Here is a 15,217-nt window from a genome sequence, read left to right as displayed (position 1 = left end):
CCCTCTTCAGCCTCTGCTCGAGCCTCCCTCGAGATACTTTGTAGCCACTACATGTTTGTATACCTAATTACGTGTGTATGAGCACGTTCATGACATAGATGCGGATTTAATCTTGCATCTAGGATAGAGTGTAGGGCTGAAGTCTGAAAGACCCGAATTTAAAGGTGACCTCATCGACTTCCTAGCTGGATCACCCTGGGCAAGTCCCTTAACCCTGTATATCTCAGTTTCCTCATCTGTACAATGAGCTGAAGAAGGAAATGACAAATCACTCCAGTATCTTTGCCAAGAAAACTCCAAATGGAGTCATGAAGAATGGGACATAATTGAACAATGAATATGAAACATGTCACATGTAATAGGATTTTGTATGTATTATGTATGTATGTATATTATGATATGTACATAGATGGTATCTGTTTACTCTATAGCTTATATGTGGGATTGATGTTTTTTGTTCTCCTATATTTATATATCCATGTGTATTTTTGTCTGCCTATGTATTTATATATATATATATATACATATCTGTGTATATATATAACATAAGATGACATTTATGATGAAATTTATATTCATTATAGATGTATTATATGACATCTGGTTGTGTTTATATTTATTATATATATATGGGGTATACATAATATATAAGATATTCACTCTGTAGGGGCATATATAGTATTGTTTTGTATTTTGCATTTTATACAAAGCTATATATACATGTACATATATGCATAAGTGATATTGTGTTTATATGAAACATTGTATGCATTATATAATTGGTGTATACAAATGATAAATAAAGGGCATTTGTTCACAATGTGTAGAGGTAGTATTACTTTGTATCTATTTTGTGTTTTATGTATGTATATGCATATGTAATATTTTATATGTATTAAAAAAATATGGCACCTACAACAGTATTTGAACTCATTTTATCTGTATGGTTTATATAGGGTATTCACTATATGTTTGGGTGTTTGTATCCTTTTTATATATGCATATTTGGTGTACATATATAGCATATTTGTGCTTATTTTATATATGTGGCATACACATGTATATGTTATTTATAATCGCTTTATAGATATATTTAATAGGCATACAAATATAAGCATGCATAAATGTGATATTTGTATTCATTTTGTATATGTGTAAATACATACAGATATGGCACATAGACATACACAATATTCTAAAAGTTTTAATGTAATTTAAAATTATTAAAACTTTTAAGACACTTCTATGATATGTTTATGTATTTGGTAGCTAGAGGCACAATGAGTTAAGTTGGAGTCAGGAAGGCTTGGGTTCAAATTCTGGGCAGGTTCTATAACCACCCTCAGTCTCATCTGTAAAGTAGGAAGAATAATATCACCTGCCTATGTGGGTTGTTGAAAGGTTCAAATGAGATAAATGCAAAAAGAGCATTGCATTGCAAACCTTAAAAAGCACTCTGGAGTTGATGGCTATTTTTATTAGGTGCTTGCAATAATAGTTCCTCATCATAGAATGTAAGCTCCTTGAGGGCAGGGATAGTTTTATTTTTGTCATTTAGTTATGCTTGTTGACTGATTGCCTTTGGTTTTTTGAATTATGAGGCAAAAATAAGATGTCAGAAATGGCAAATAGAAGAGAAATGACTTTGCATATAAACAGAATTCTATTTAAGAGCTTTAAAAAAAAAAAAGTGATGAGTTTTTACATTTAAAAGTAATAGTTTGCTTTCATGGAATCCAGCATTTCAAACTAAGACTTTTACAAGCCATCTTATCAATCCTCCCCTTATTTTACAAATGAGGACACTGAGACATTAGAGGAATAAACTATCATCCAAAGATGCATAGGGAGTAAATCCCAAATCCTCTAGGATCCAAACTCAGCTCCTTTGGTTCCATGTTCCATGTTCAGTTTGGGATTTTAGAGTCATCTAATTTAGGGCTCAGTTTACATTTATTTAAAAATGTAAAAACCATTCTTTTCCTGTTTGCTCACCCCTGTGTAAAACACATTATGAGGAAACTGAGTCTCATAGAGATTAAGTGATTTCCCTCAACACAAAAGAAATAACAGGCAAAATGGGGATTTCAACCCAGGTCCTCTGATGCTAAATTCATTATATGATGTTGATGAATCTTTAGTTCTTTTGTTTCAGTTATATATTATGTGTTCAATAAACATGTAAATTAATTATTAGGTCTCTTCTATGGGCCAACAATTTTGCTTGGCACCAAGAATAAAAAAAACTAAAGAGAAACGGTCACTATTCCCAGAATTTGCATTCTTTCCCCTCCTTAGTCAGAATCCACTATTTCACTGGGAAGGAAACCCTTGATGAATCTATAAAGTAGTCTTAACTACCCTAGGAAGCAATTTGGAATTATGCAGGAAAAGTGACAAATGTACATAACTTTTGACCTAGAAATTCTAATGTTAGGCACATATTCCAGGAAGATCAAAACTAGAGCTATATAGATATACACATTTACAAGCAGAAATATTTTTGTAGTAAAGAACTGGAAACAAATATACACAACAATTTAGAGATGTGAAACTACAATATAAGTACTTTTCATGTATTTAGGAGATTTAAAACAAAAATACAGAGAAACATAAGAAGACATGAACTAATGTAAAATGAAATAAACAGAACCAGAAATACTATGAAAACAGAAACATGTAAGGGAAAAATCAATAAAACCAATGTATAATTGGAATGAGGAAGTCTGGTCCCCCAAAAGCAATATAAGAATGGTACTATGAATGTGGAACACTTTTTTTTTTTTTGGTAAGACTCTTCCTTTCCACCCCCTTTTAAAATTATTATTATAAGGGATGACTCTCTGGGTGGCAGAAGAAAAGGTAAGGGAAAGAGAATGGGAAAAAGATGAGAGAAGAGATATAGGGGAAAAAAGCAAAAATAAAAATAAAAACATCCTTTACAATGACCAACTTGTCTGTAATATATATAGTTTTAGAGATATGCCTAAGGCACTGAGAAATTAGTCTTGACCAGGTTTATGTTAGAGATAGCATTTGAATATAAGTCTTTACTACACTATATTTCTTACAGGAAAGGACCCTTAAAAGGCTGGTGAGGGACAGTAGTAACTGTTCAGTTGTTCAGGTATGTCCTACTCTATAAACGCAAGCAAACAACAAAAAGAGTGAAAATGCTATGTTATAAACCACACCCAGTTCCCACAGTCCTCTCTTTGGGTGTAAATGTCTCTCTTCATCCTAAGAGCTTTAGAACTGGTCTGAATCGAATTGATTATTGTATAATCTTGTTATTGTCATGTACAATGATCTCCTGGTTCTGCTCATTTCACTTACCATCAGGTCATGTAAGTCTCTCCAGGCTTCTCTGAAATCACCCTGTTTATCATTTCTTACAAAACAAAAATATTCCATACATTCATATACCATAATTTATTCAGCCATTCCCCAATTGATGGGCATTTTCTTAGTTTGCATAGAGTCTGATTTGTAAAAGAGTATTTGTAACAGTAGTGGCAAATGCTAATTGAGTAGACATTCACTGAGAAAAATATATCACTTGGTTTACTTGCTATGATAACTAAGAAATTTAAGAGTTTTGCACTGAAAGATGGAAAACTTGGGTCCTGGCTTTGCTACTTATTAAATGAAATTGCTAATGTAAAGTACTTTGCAAACCTTAAAATACTTTATAAATGTCAGTTATAAATATTTTTGATATTATTGTGAACCCAGGCAAATTATTTAATGGTCTCACTTTTCTCAGCAGTGAAACAGTGAAATGGGACAAAAAAAAAATTTCAGTAGTGTACAAATGTTAATGCATTCTTGTTCAAAGGGGAACTGACCAATGAGGATCCTGTAGAGTATATAGAGATTTGCCCTTCTTGGTAAGTTATACAGAACTTGTGTGATATTCCTTGCCTGGATCCAATCTGACAATTGGAACTTTGAGAACTGGTTTCCAGCAATGAGTAATGAAGGAGTTTCTAGGGTGTGATAAAGAAGTCTTCTAACTGAAGCATGAGATGCTTAGCTAGAATTGAGTTCTTATACAAAAAGAATAACATGCAGATTTCTAAGTCTCTTCTTTCTATCCTGGAATACTACAAGAACTGGTATGCACTGCAAGAGGAGGGAAAGGGTGACCACTCTATCTCTTATCCATTGACTATGTGTTCATTTTTACTCTCTCCTGATATTAGGAGAATAGTCACCCTGAGATGAGGCAGCAAACTTGTAAGTCTAGATTTCTCTGATGGAATCAGAAATCACAATTGGAAACCTACAGATGCTTCTTATTTCAGTTTTTCTATTTCAGCCATTATTGTATTCTGCTGTACAATCAGGTTCACCATGAGACTTCTGCTACTCTTGGGACTTTTCAAAGTTAATAAGGTCAGTTGCTCTTAGCCCATCCTATTATTGCACAGAAATTCTTATCTTATGGCCATGAAAGAGAAGAATTTCCAAAGATGGAATTTTCCAAAGACATTTCATCATTACATCATTCCAATCCCTCAGATACTAATGGCTGGAAACTGACTCTCAAAGTTCCACATGTATTGGAATCAGGAAATATCTGGACAAACTCTATACCTGCCAAAAAGAGCAAATCCAAGGATTCTCCAAACAGTGGGCCCTCATTGGGCCCAGTTCCCCACTAAACAAAATATTTGGTGATATCTTTTAAAAACATATTTAAAAATGGAAAATATATAGATTCTAGAATTGTAGTCAGTATTTGTTAAGTGCCTTCTATATACCAGTGCCATACTATGTATTAGTCTAGTAAGTCTTTATTACGTACCTATTATGTAGCAGGTACTGTGCTTTGGGAATTCAAAAAGAGTCCCTGCCCTCAAGGAATTCATGATCTAAATAGAGTTGGGGTGAGGAGACTAATGAGCAAACAAGTATGTACAAATGAGAGACAGAGACAGACAGACAGAGGGAGGGTCGAGGGAGGGAGAGAGAGAGAGAGAGGATGAAGGAGGGAGTGAGAGAGGAGAGAGGAAGAGAGATGAGGATGAAGAGAGAGGAAAGGAAAAAGAAAGAGGGAGGGAGAAAGAAAGAGAAAGAGGAAAAGAGATAGCGAGAGGGAGGCAGGGAAAAAGAGAGAGGGAGGAAGGAGAAAGAAAGACATTGTACATCTATATCTGTCTGTCTGGCTGGCTATCTAGCAACCTGTCTATCTGTCTGTCTGTCTAGTTATCTAGCTATCTGTCTTTCTGTCTCCCTATTTATCTATCTATGAGAAATGAGAAGTTATCAGCAAAGGGAAGGCACTACTATTAAGGACGACTGAAAAAGGCTTCTTGCAGAAGCTAAGATTTTTGAAACATGAAAGAAGCCAGGGAAGCTAGAAGATGTAGATGAGGAGAGAATTCTAGGCTCAGGGGACAGCCAGAAATTTCACCATTAGAAGGAAACTTTAAAATCATTTGGTTCAATCCTCTGATTTTAGAGGAGGAAAATAATGCCAGAGGGGTTAAGCATAGGCCAATGACATAGCTAATTAGTGATCCCTGTTTATTTCCTCATTACATCTTGCCACCTCATCTCAATTTATTAAACAATTCATATTTAATTTGCTTTTCAAAAATACTTGGCTCCCCATGTAACTTTGCCTACCATAGAACATGACTACATAGCAGATATTGGTACAGCATAGTGGAAAAGCTATTAAATTTGAGCTCACAGGCCCTGAATTTAAAACTGATCTTTGCCATAATTCCTAAGACGTCTTGGAAAGTTTAATTTAGCCTTTCTGGGCCTGTTATTTCTTCTTTAAAATTAATTTACTAGGCTATGTTATCTCTAGGGTACTTTCTAGCACTAAATCCTACCAAACTTTGTAATAGTTTTTATTTTATTTGTCTTCACATATGAATATAAATCATACATAAAATATAAAAATACTTTTCAGGTTTTCTATAGTAAATGTAATCATGGATAAATAACTCTAATTATGCTGAGTAAGAAAGCACTGTCAAAAAGCCATATTAACAAACCAAATAAAATTGAGGCTTACACAATAACTGCAAATATGGAATATTTTGAACAGACAATCCAGTTGGCTTAGGTGAAAGCCACCACCCTGCTAGTCATCTCTGTTTAGGAGGAAAAACATGATTAACAGAGGAAGGACATGAGTCATGCTTATCAGTCCAAGGCACCCTTGTAGAGCTTTCTAAGAAAACCCATGTCATGTTCATCTAGATTAGTTGCATTTAAGCACCTTCTTTGATGAATCTACAATAAAGTTTGTTTCAAATTTTTATATTTATGAGTAAGAATAAAATTATAAGTTTTCTAGGTTTCCTAGGAGTCATTAAGAAGTTAAAGAATGTAAATTCTTTGAGGGCAGGGATTGCCTTTTTTTTTGGGGGGGGGGGTTCTCCTTAGTGCTCAGAAGTTGCTTGACATATATTAGATGATTAATAAATTTTTATTAACTGATTTATTGATTAAAGACCTGAAAAGTTTAGGCTGCATCATCTTCTTTTCCTAATTAGCAGGAAAACTTTTAGGAGGAGGAAAGATGAATAACCAAGCAATTATTTAGATTATAATCAGCAATGAATGAAAGTTTTTATTTTTCTCTCTTGCTAAGACTAAAAGTTTCAGGGAAAAAAGGTATTAATAGGGCTTTACTTGTAGTTACAGTCTTAATTATTTGAAAAATGAAGAGGACCAGACAGGCAAATAATATAGACACCCCTTTTTGTCTTTGGCATGTATAACAATTTTTTTTAATTAAAGCTTTTTATATTCAAAATATATGCATGGATAATTTTCAACATTTATCCTTGCAAAACCTTGTGTTCCAAATTTTTTCCCTTCTTCCTCCACTCCTTCCCCTAGAAAGCAAAGTAATCTATCTAATATATGTATAACAATTAGCAGATTATCATAATCTGCTATCATATCTAGTACTGATTCCCCCCAATCCCATTGGAAAATGAGCCAGGAGCTATCAAGGGGTCAGGGTGAAAACCACTTTTGACTAACATGTAGGTAATCTATGCTAATCCACATTCAGATAACTGAAAAATAGTGCTCAGGGCATTTTTCTCAAGTGTGAGGAAGTTTTGATGAAATCATATATATCATAACTATGGAACACCTGGGACATTTTTACTTTAGAATTTTTTTTACTTGATTATTGAAAGACGTCTTCTTCCTGGAAATTACTCTATTTTTACTTTGCATATGTCTTCTATATACTTATATATGTTTGTAATGTTTCCCTCCCCACTAGCTGAATGAGTGCTAATAAATTTGTGAGTGTGTTTTGGCAATATTTTTTAACTGGAAAAAAATTCCAAATAAATTGATAGCATAAATAAGATTGCAAAAGGAAAGATTTAGTTTAATGAAAGGTCATTTTTTCAAATGTTTTATTAATAAAAGATCCAAGTATGGTCATCATAATATTACAATCAAAAATTATTATTGACAGTAATAATACCTTACATGAATAGCAGAATCATTTGCATGTCAATTGTCAGGAGAAGGGATGTAAGTTTTTCCTGCTAGGCTGCTATGACACAATTAGTCAGAACCTGAGGGCAGTTAAGGGTTCAGAATGTTAAACAAAATCATAAAGCAAAGGAAATAATCCATAATCCAGGCCTAGTCATCAGTCTTGAGATAGGAACAATGAGATCAGGGTAAGGCAGCAAGAATAAGAAAGAAAAGCCAACAGCACAAGAACTGGGCTTCATTTACTAGGCTGCATTATTGGGCCAACAACACAAGAACATAGAATCAAGTTACTAAGCTCAAACACAGAAACACTTCAATATTTTAAGTGTTCATGATATCACTGGTGTTGGAGGGAACTCATTCATCAATGCAAGCTCTCATCACTTGCTAGTAAGTCTAAAAGCTACTATGGCCCATGTAATAATTAGCCTCTATGAACTTAATTTAGCTCAACCCCAGCCAACCGTCAGACTCATACACAAAGTCATTCTAGCTTCATAGGACTAGTTCACATTCTACTGACAAGCCTTTGATAACCACTACCTCCATTCACTTCTATGCCATGATGAGGCATTTGAAAAGGAGGTCAGTAAAAGAAAACAAGAGATAAAAATCAGCCAGGCCATCTCTAGGATTTAGCAAATTGCACCTACTATTCTGTACCCAGAATCTTTAACTCTTGAGAGTCAATAAAAAAGAAACCAATGTCATGTTTCTCTTGCTAAAATAAAACTCCTTCCCTCCCATAGGCACAATTTCTTGCCACCTTTTAACTCTACCAAAAAAAAGTACCTCTAATAAAAAAAATACATGAACATTTATTAAACAGCTACTGTATGTAGGAGGAATACTGCTGGCTTTAGAAAAGATTTTGTACTCCCTCTACTTCCAAAATGGTTCTGAGAATTACATTGTGATGCCAAAATTGGAAATATGATAGATTAGATTCAAGATATTAAATTTAATAGTAAAAACACAAGAATTCCAAGTTGGAAGTTGTTATGAGCCAGAACTTGAAACAAGGTAATAACTCAATGGAATGGATAGAAACAATGCTTAAGTTAACACCTTTGAGAGTTTACACATTAACTCACACATTAGTTCACACATTTGGGAGATTTCAGGGTTCAGTATGAGATATCCAAATTCACACCTCCCATAATCCCACTCTCAGAGGAGGAGTCAACTTTTGAGTTTACACCTCTAAAAGAGCATAAAAACAGCTGAGCTCAGTCAGGAGAGTTCAGTTGAAAAGATTGAGAGGGGAGTATGAGTTGGAGATAGAGAAGCCATGAGTCAGAGTTGAGCTAGAGGCAGAAGCTGGAAAAGCTAAAAGAGAACCTGCAAGAGCTCTTGGAACCAAGGAATGAGATAGGCCTCTAAGAAAACTAATCGGGCTATATTGAAAGAGATAATAAAAGATTTGAACTTTTAACACCTGACTGCATTTGGAGTGATTATTACTCTGAACCGAAACTAAGGCTCCCTCCAGAAACCTCCCCAAGAAACCTGCTCCCACAGAGAATCATCATATATTATACAAAAGAAGAAGAACACTACAAGAAGTGAAACCAGAAACATTTGCTTAAGCTCACAGAGAACTAGAAAGTCTCATCACCAGTAAGTGGGAAAATGCCTAAGACACTAAACTCCATTTGGTGATTATGATTATTTTCCCTTCCACTGAATAGGACTGTAGAAGCCTTGGTTAGATAATAGTTTTTGTAGAAAAGATCTAGGAAACCGAGTCTGTTACAAACTCAGCATGAGGCACCAGGGGGACGCGATGTACTGAAAGGCAATCTGATCTTGGACTGGCAGAAAGAGATTGTGTTCAGAAGCTGAGGTATATTATGGTCTGTCTTGGTCAGATCTGTGTTAAGTTCTGGGTATCATGTTTTATGGAGGACATTGACAAACTGGAGCATACGGAGAACTAAGACATGGAAAGGTAATTGTGGACTATGCCATATAATGGAATCAATTGAAGGAAATAGGTATATATGGCCTGGATTATAAAGGCAATATAAATGTTAGCCATTAGAATGGGCTATCCCAGGAGTCAGTGGATTCCTCTCTATTGAAGATCATGAATTAAAGAAAAAATAATAGTTTGCATTTGGGTGTTAGATAGTGTGCTAAGCACTAAGTACAAAATTGATCCTCAAAAGAACCTTGGGAGGTAAGGGCTATAATTATTTCCAACTTATAATTGAGGAAACTGAGGCAAACAGAAGTGTCTCACAACACGCTCACTCAGATAGTCTGTGTTTGAGTCACAGAAGTTGGATAACGATTTGTCAAGGATATTGTCCATGGAACATAGATACAAATTGAACTAGATGGCCTCTAGAAATCTCTTACAAGTCTAAAAATCTTTATCTCTGTGCTTAGCTCATGTTTCTACTTAGAGTCCTGACTAACAAATATGCTATTTATAAACTGTAGGCCATCACCCCTACCATCCAAGATCCCTGGACTACCACCTCCATTCCCAGCCTGACTCCCATAGCTGTAGTCCAGGGACACATCTCTCTATAGAGATGAGAACTGGACATTGCCTCTGTGGACGCTGCAGCTCTCTATCCCTCCCATCTCTTCGGGAGCCACAGATACAAAAGACCCAGAAAACTGTTCTTTATTACAAATTTCTTAGCACTGCAAAAAGCACTTCTATTATTAGGGATGACGTGGTTTTATTCATAGAAACTACATTTTAAAAGACACATTACCATTTGTTTTGCCACTGTCTCCTAAGAACTCCAGAGTCCTTCCATATGACCTATCTTTGTTTTGTATGTGTTTTGTCTCCTCCATTGCAAATATAAGTTCTTTTCGAGCATCCTGTGATGCTTTTGTATCTGAAGACCTCAACACACAACTTCTGAGTGCTACCTCTACAACAGTAGAGTGCTGAAATGACTCATGAAGTCCTGAATTCAATCCTGTCTCAGACAAGTCAGTTCCTTATCTGTAAAATGGGGATAATTATAATAACTACCTCCTAGTATTGTTGTAAGAATAAAATAAAATAACGTGGTGCAAAGCACTTTGCAAACTTTAAAACACTATAAAAGGTATCCTGAAAGTTGTAGTGCAGTTTTTTTTATTTTGTTTTGTTTTTTTTTGTTGTTGTTGTTGTTGTTTGTTTTGCTGCTCAGGCAATTGGGGTTAAGTGACTTGCCCAGAGTCACACAGCCAGGAGGTGTTTAGTGTCTGAGATCAGTTTTGAACTCAGAACTCAGGCCCTCCTGACTTCAGGGCGGGCGCTCTATCCACTGCGCTACCTGGCTGCCCCGTAGTGCAGTTTTAAGGAATCAAATCTATTAAAAACAACAGCAATCTTAAAGCTTAAAACTACATTGCAACTTTTGGGACACCCAGTATACATGGTGATGGTAGCGGTGATAGTTGTTTGGTCATTTCAATTATGTTCCACTCTTCAGGACCCCATTTTGGGTTTTCTTGGCAAAGATATTGGAGTGATTTACCATTTCCTCTTCTAGCTCATTTTAGAAATGAGGAAACTAAGGCAAACAGAATAAAGTGACTAGATCAGGATCATACAGCTAATATCTGAGGTCAGATCTGAACAAGATGAGCCTTCTTGACTCCAGGTCCAGCACTTTTCTTCTCCTCCTAGCTGTGTGATGATGGTGGTAGTAGTGGTGCTGGTGATGGTAGTAGTAAAAGTAGTCATTGTTGTAGCAGTAGTAGTTGTAGTAGTCATAGTAGAAATAGTTTTAGTGATAGTAATAGTAGTAAGTGCTTACCAAATGCCTTTTTATTCATTCATGTAGTACTTATAATTTATACTGATATTTGCATCTTTAGACCCCAACCTTAAATATTTGAAGGCTATACTAACTGAAAAATAGAACTGGCAGGCATATAATAAACTAGAAAAGTTTGGAATTTGCGATCTGGTTATTCATGCAGATTTTTGAAGGTTTCCTAAGCAGAGTCCTCAGACAACAATCCTTGGAGGTGAGTGACACAAGTACAATATTGTTCCTATTTTGCCAGGGAGGAATCCAAAAGAGGCTGATGAGCTGTCTCAGATACCAGAAAAAAAGGAGCCATTCAGATCTTCTAACAAAGGTCAATACTTTTTTAAAAGTCTGCATCATGCTGCTACTGTATGCTGAGAGAGCAGCGATGGTGGCCACCCAGTGGTGAAATTTTTTTGGCCACTTACAACTCATGAATGTAACCACAAAAAGTGTGATTTGCCTTGGGGGAAGGCATAGTCCCATTATGAAATCACAGATCTGTTGAATCATTTAGGAAAGTTAAGTCCAGTAGCAAACTCTGCTTGGCAAGACATTTGTTGCCTTTCATATTAATTTAGAATAACAAATCTTCGGGGAAGACACATTTTCTATAATTCAGACTTTTCATGAATTCATATTGTAATGATTATTATGAATTAATAATTATGTGATTTATTAGTAATTAGTAATTTATTAATCATTTATGATTTATGAATAAGGAAAACAGTTCCTAGACTTCTATATTCCTTCCCAGGTTTTTAACATTTACCTTTAGATCATAGATTAGAACAGGAAGGAATTTTAGTGATCATCTGGTCTAATTCTATAATTTTACAAATAATGGAACTAAAGCCCAGAAAGCTGTCATCTGACTACTAGCCATTCTTCAACAGATAAGGGATCACAGATATTGAGAGGATTTCAGTGTCACTTAGTACAGTTCCCTCCATTTATAGATGAGGAGGCTGAGGCAGATAAAAATTAAGTGACTTGTCCAGGATCACACAGCTAGTAGGCATCTGAGGCCACATTTGCATTCAGGTCTTTCTGACTCCAGGCCTGGCATACTATCCACTGTGCTAACCGATTCATTATGTATCTTCAAATTCATACTATACAATTTAGCTCTTAAATATCTACGATCTTGCATTATTTGCTGATATTTTGTGTATATAATTTGTTTTCCAAATTGGTTTGTAATCTACAAGAGGACAAGGTCCATGTATTTCTATTTTGACAAGAAGAAGATGTGGCCAGAATGCTATAATTATATTCTTTATGTGAGGCAAGTGATACTTCCTGTGAGATATGCCGCAATGAACCTTCAGCCAAAAAGGAAAAAAAAGAAAGAATCTTCTGTTTTCAAGGTGGGCAGCTAAGTGATACAGTGGGTAGAATAGCAAGTCAAGAAGACTTGAGTTGAAATCCAGCCTCAGATATTTATTAGCTATGTGATTCCAGGCAATTCACTTAGCTGTATTTGCCTCAGTTTCCTCATTAGTATTATAAGCTGGAAAAAGAAATGGCCTAACCACTCCAGTATCTTTGCTAGGAAAACCCCAAATGGAGTCAGAGTCAGCCATGACTGAAATAACTTAACAATGCCAAACATTTTCAAGGGACTGTGCAAGTCTCTAGTAAAGTTGAAAAATAACAGTCCCTGACCTTAAGATTCTTAGAGAGTGATGAAGGGAACAGACTATACATAAGTAAAGGCAGAATGTGCTAAAAGCAATAGAGATCAAGGTAAAGTGTTATAGGAAAATTTGAAGGGGGTGAGATGATTTTTAGCTAGTTAGAATTATGGAAGGCCTCGTGGACAAGGTCACATCTGAACAGGGTCTTGAAGGAAGAAAAGGTTTTCAATCAATGGAGGTATATATTCTAAGAAGAGGAAGGTTTTTGTAGATGTAGGTGTGAGGCAAGGTATAGATGTAGGGCAAGATTATATGTAGGTATAAGAGGGAGAATTAGGGGTAAGATTATATAACATATATGTAATGGGGGAATGTGGGATCTAGGTCATTGTCAGTTTGCCTCCTATGGTGTCTCTTCCATCTGAAGAGTTATGATAACATATAAGGTATGTGCTTTGGGGAGCCTATGAAGCATGGATAGCTGAAATTCTATAATTGGTTCTGACCAGATGATCATGGGATGAAGGGAAGATCTCTAATTAGCTGGGTAGAGATTCAAAACTAATCTCAACCTTGGTCTATCTTTTAGCTATTATTACTTCGAGCTGTGCTCTGGTGCTTAGACCCTTTTTATGATAAGACAAGAGTTTTCCAGTCTCATATTGTCATCATTTCAAGTTGCCAAATTCTGAGCACTTTTTTTTTTTTGGCTGAGGCAATTGGGGTTAAGTAATTTGCTCAGGGTCACACAGATAGTCTTACGTATGTGAGGTCAGATTTGAACTCAGGTCCTCCTGACTTCAGGGCTGGTTCTCTATCCACTGTACTAACTAGCTGCCCTTACCCTGAACCGTTATTGCCCAAACCCTGAGCCCTTATTGACCAGATATGTTTTCAGATGGAGACAAGGAGGGATGCAACCAGAGAAACTAAGTACATCTTTTGCTCATGTGAGGACAAAGTAAACTTCCAGTGTTAAATGTTTAGTGCCTCATTTTGCCCCAATCTAAAATCTAAAAGGTACTAGCTAAAGACTTAACTACATTTGGCAGAGTCAGCAGTTTGAGGCAAGTTGACCCCATGGCTCACATCACGATTAATTTAGAGGATTAGTCCTGCAAATACAGAAGAAGAGGTTAATCTACTCTCGTGGTAGGGTATTGGCTGGCTCCCTGTTGACAATGCCTTCCTGACCTTGTGTGGGGAACCATTTCTTAGGGACTGACCATCCTCGCAGGCAGATGGAATAGCTCTGTAGATGATGGGGGGAGGATGCTCATGAGCCAATGGCCAACTAATGAGCCAAGGCCAACATTCCCCAGCTGTTGTTGACTGTGCTGCATAAATTGGGCTGCCATCATAGTCAGACTGAAAGTAAAGTGGGTCAGCATATTCTGCAGAGACAGAGAGAGAGAGAGAGAGAGAGAGAGAGAGAGAGAGAGAGAGAGAGAGAGAGAGAGAGAGAGAGAGAGAGAGACAAGGACAGAGAGAGAGAGAGAGAGAGACAGAGAGAGACAGAGACAGAGACAGAGATTCAGAGACAGAAGACAGAGAGAGAGAGACAGAGAGAGACTGAGACAGAGACAGAGACAGAGAGAGAGCACTCTTTTCTTTCAGGAACCATACAGTAAAAACCAAAGGGCGAGTGATGGAATTGGTATGACTGTGCAAACAATGAGATTTCTCCTATTGATGGATTGATGGCGAGGACTGAGGAACTACATATAGAAACCCATACCAAGATCTCTGGCCTAGATGGTCCGATTCCTGCTGTGATAGGAGTCAAGTGACTGGAGGAGAGAAAACTAGGGACAAAGAAGTGAGAACCCCTACTGGAATGAGTGAGCCCCTGGGCTTCTACCATGGCTCACAGGAGGAGGAGGGAGGTGGCTCCCTGCCCAAAAGGAATAGGCTCTGGGTGAACACTTTGCACCAAGGATCTGAGGAGGTTGCAAAGGTTCAAAAAGAAATTGGAGTACTTCTATAGCAAAGACTTCTGAGGATTGGTTCAAGAGAACTAATGCCAAGAGGCTTTCTGCTTTGAACTTCTGTAGACTGAGGGTCATTTTTTTTCAGATCCACTTAAAAATTTGTGAGAGCCTCCAAAGTGGGTACACTGTTTATTTATTCCTTTTAAGATGGCTGAGATGGGGAATTATTCATACTCTACCTTGTAGTCTAAAAACCAGTTTACAGGTGGGATGTGCAAGAATGGGAATAAAGTTTCTAAAGGAAGTGGATCTGATAGGCTGGCTTTATGAATTCTTTCTCTCCTCTACCCCAAGATTTGCCACGAGCTAAGCCTAGCTTGGGGGG

This window comes from Antechinus flavipes, chromosome 4, assembly GCF_016432865.1.
Source record: "Antechinus flavipes isolate AdamAnt ecotype Samford, QLD, Australia chromosome 4, AdamAnt_v2, whole genome shotgun sequence".
Taxonomy (NCBI): domain Eukaryota; kingdom Metazoa; phylum Chordata; class Mammalia; order Dasyuromorphia; family Dasyuridae; genus Antechinus; species Antechinus flavipes.
This window is presented reverse-complemented; position numbering follows the sequence as displayed.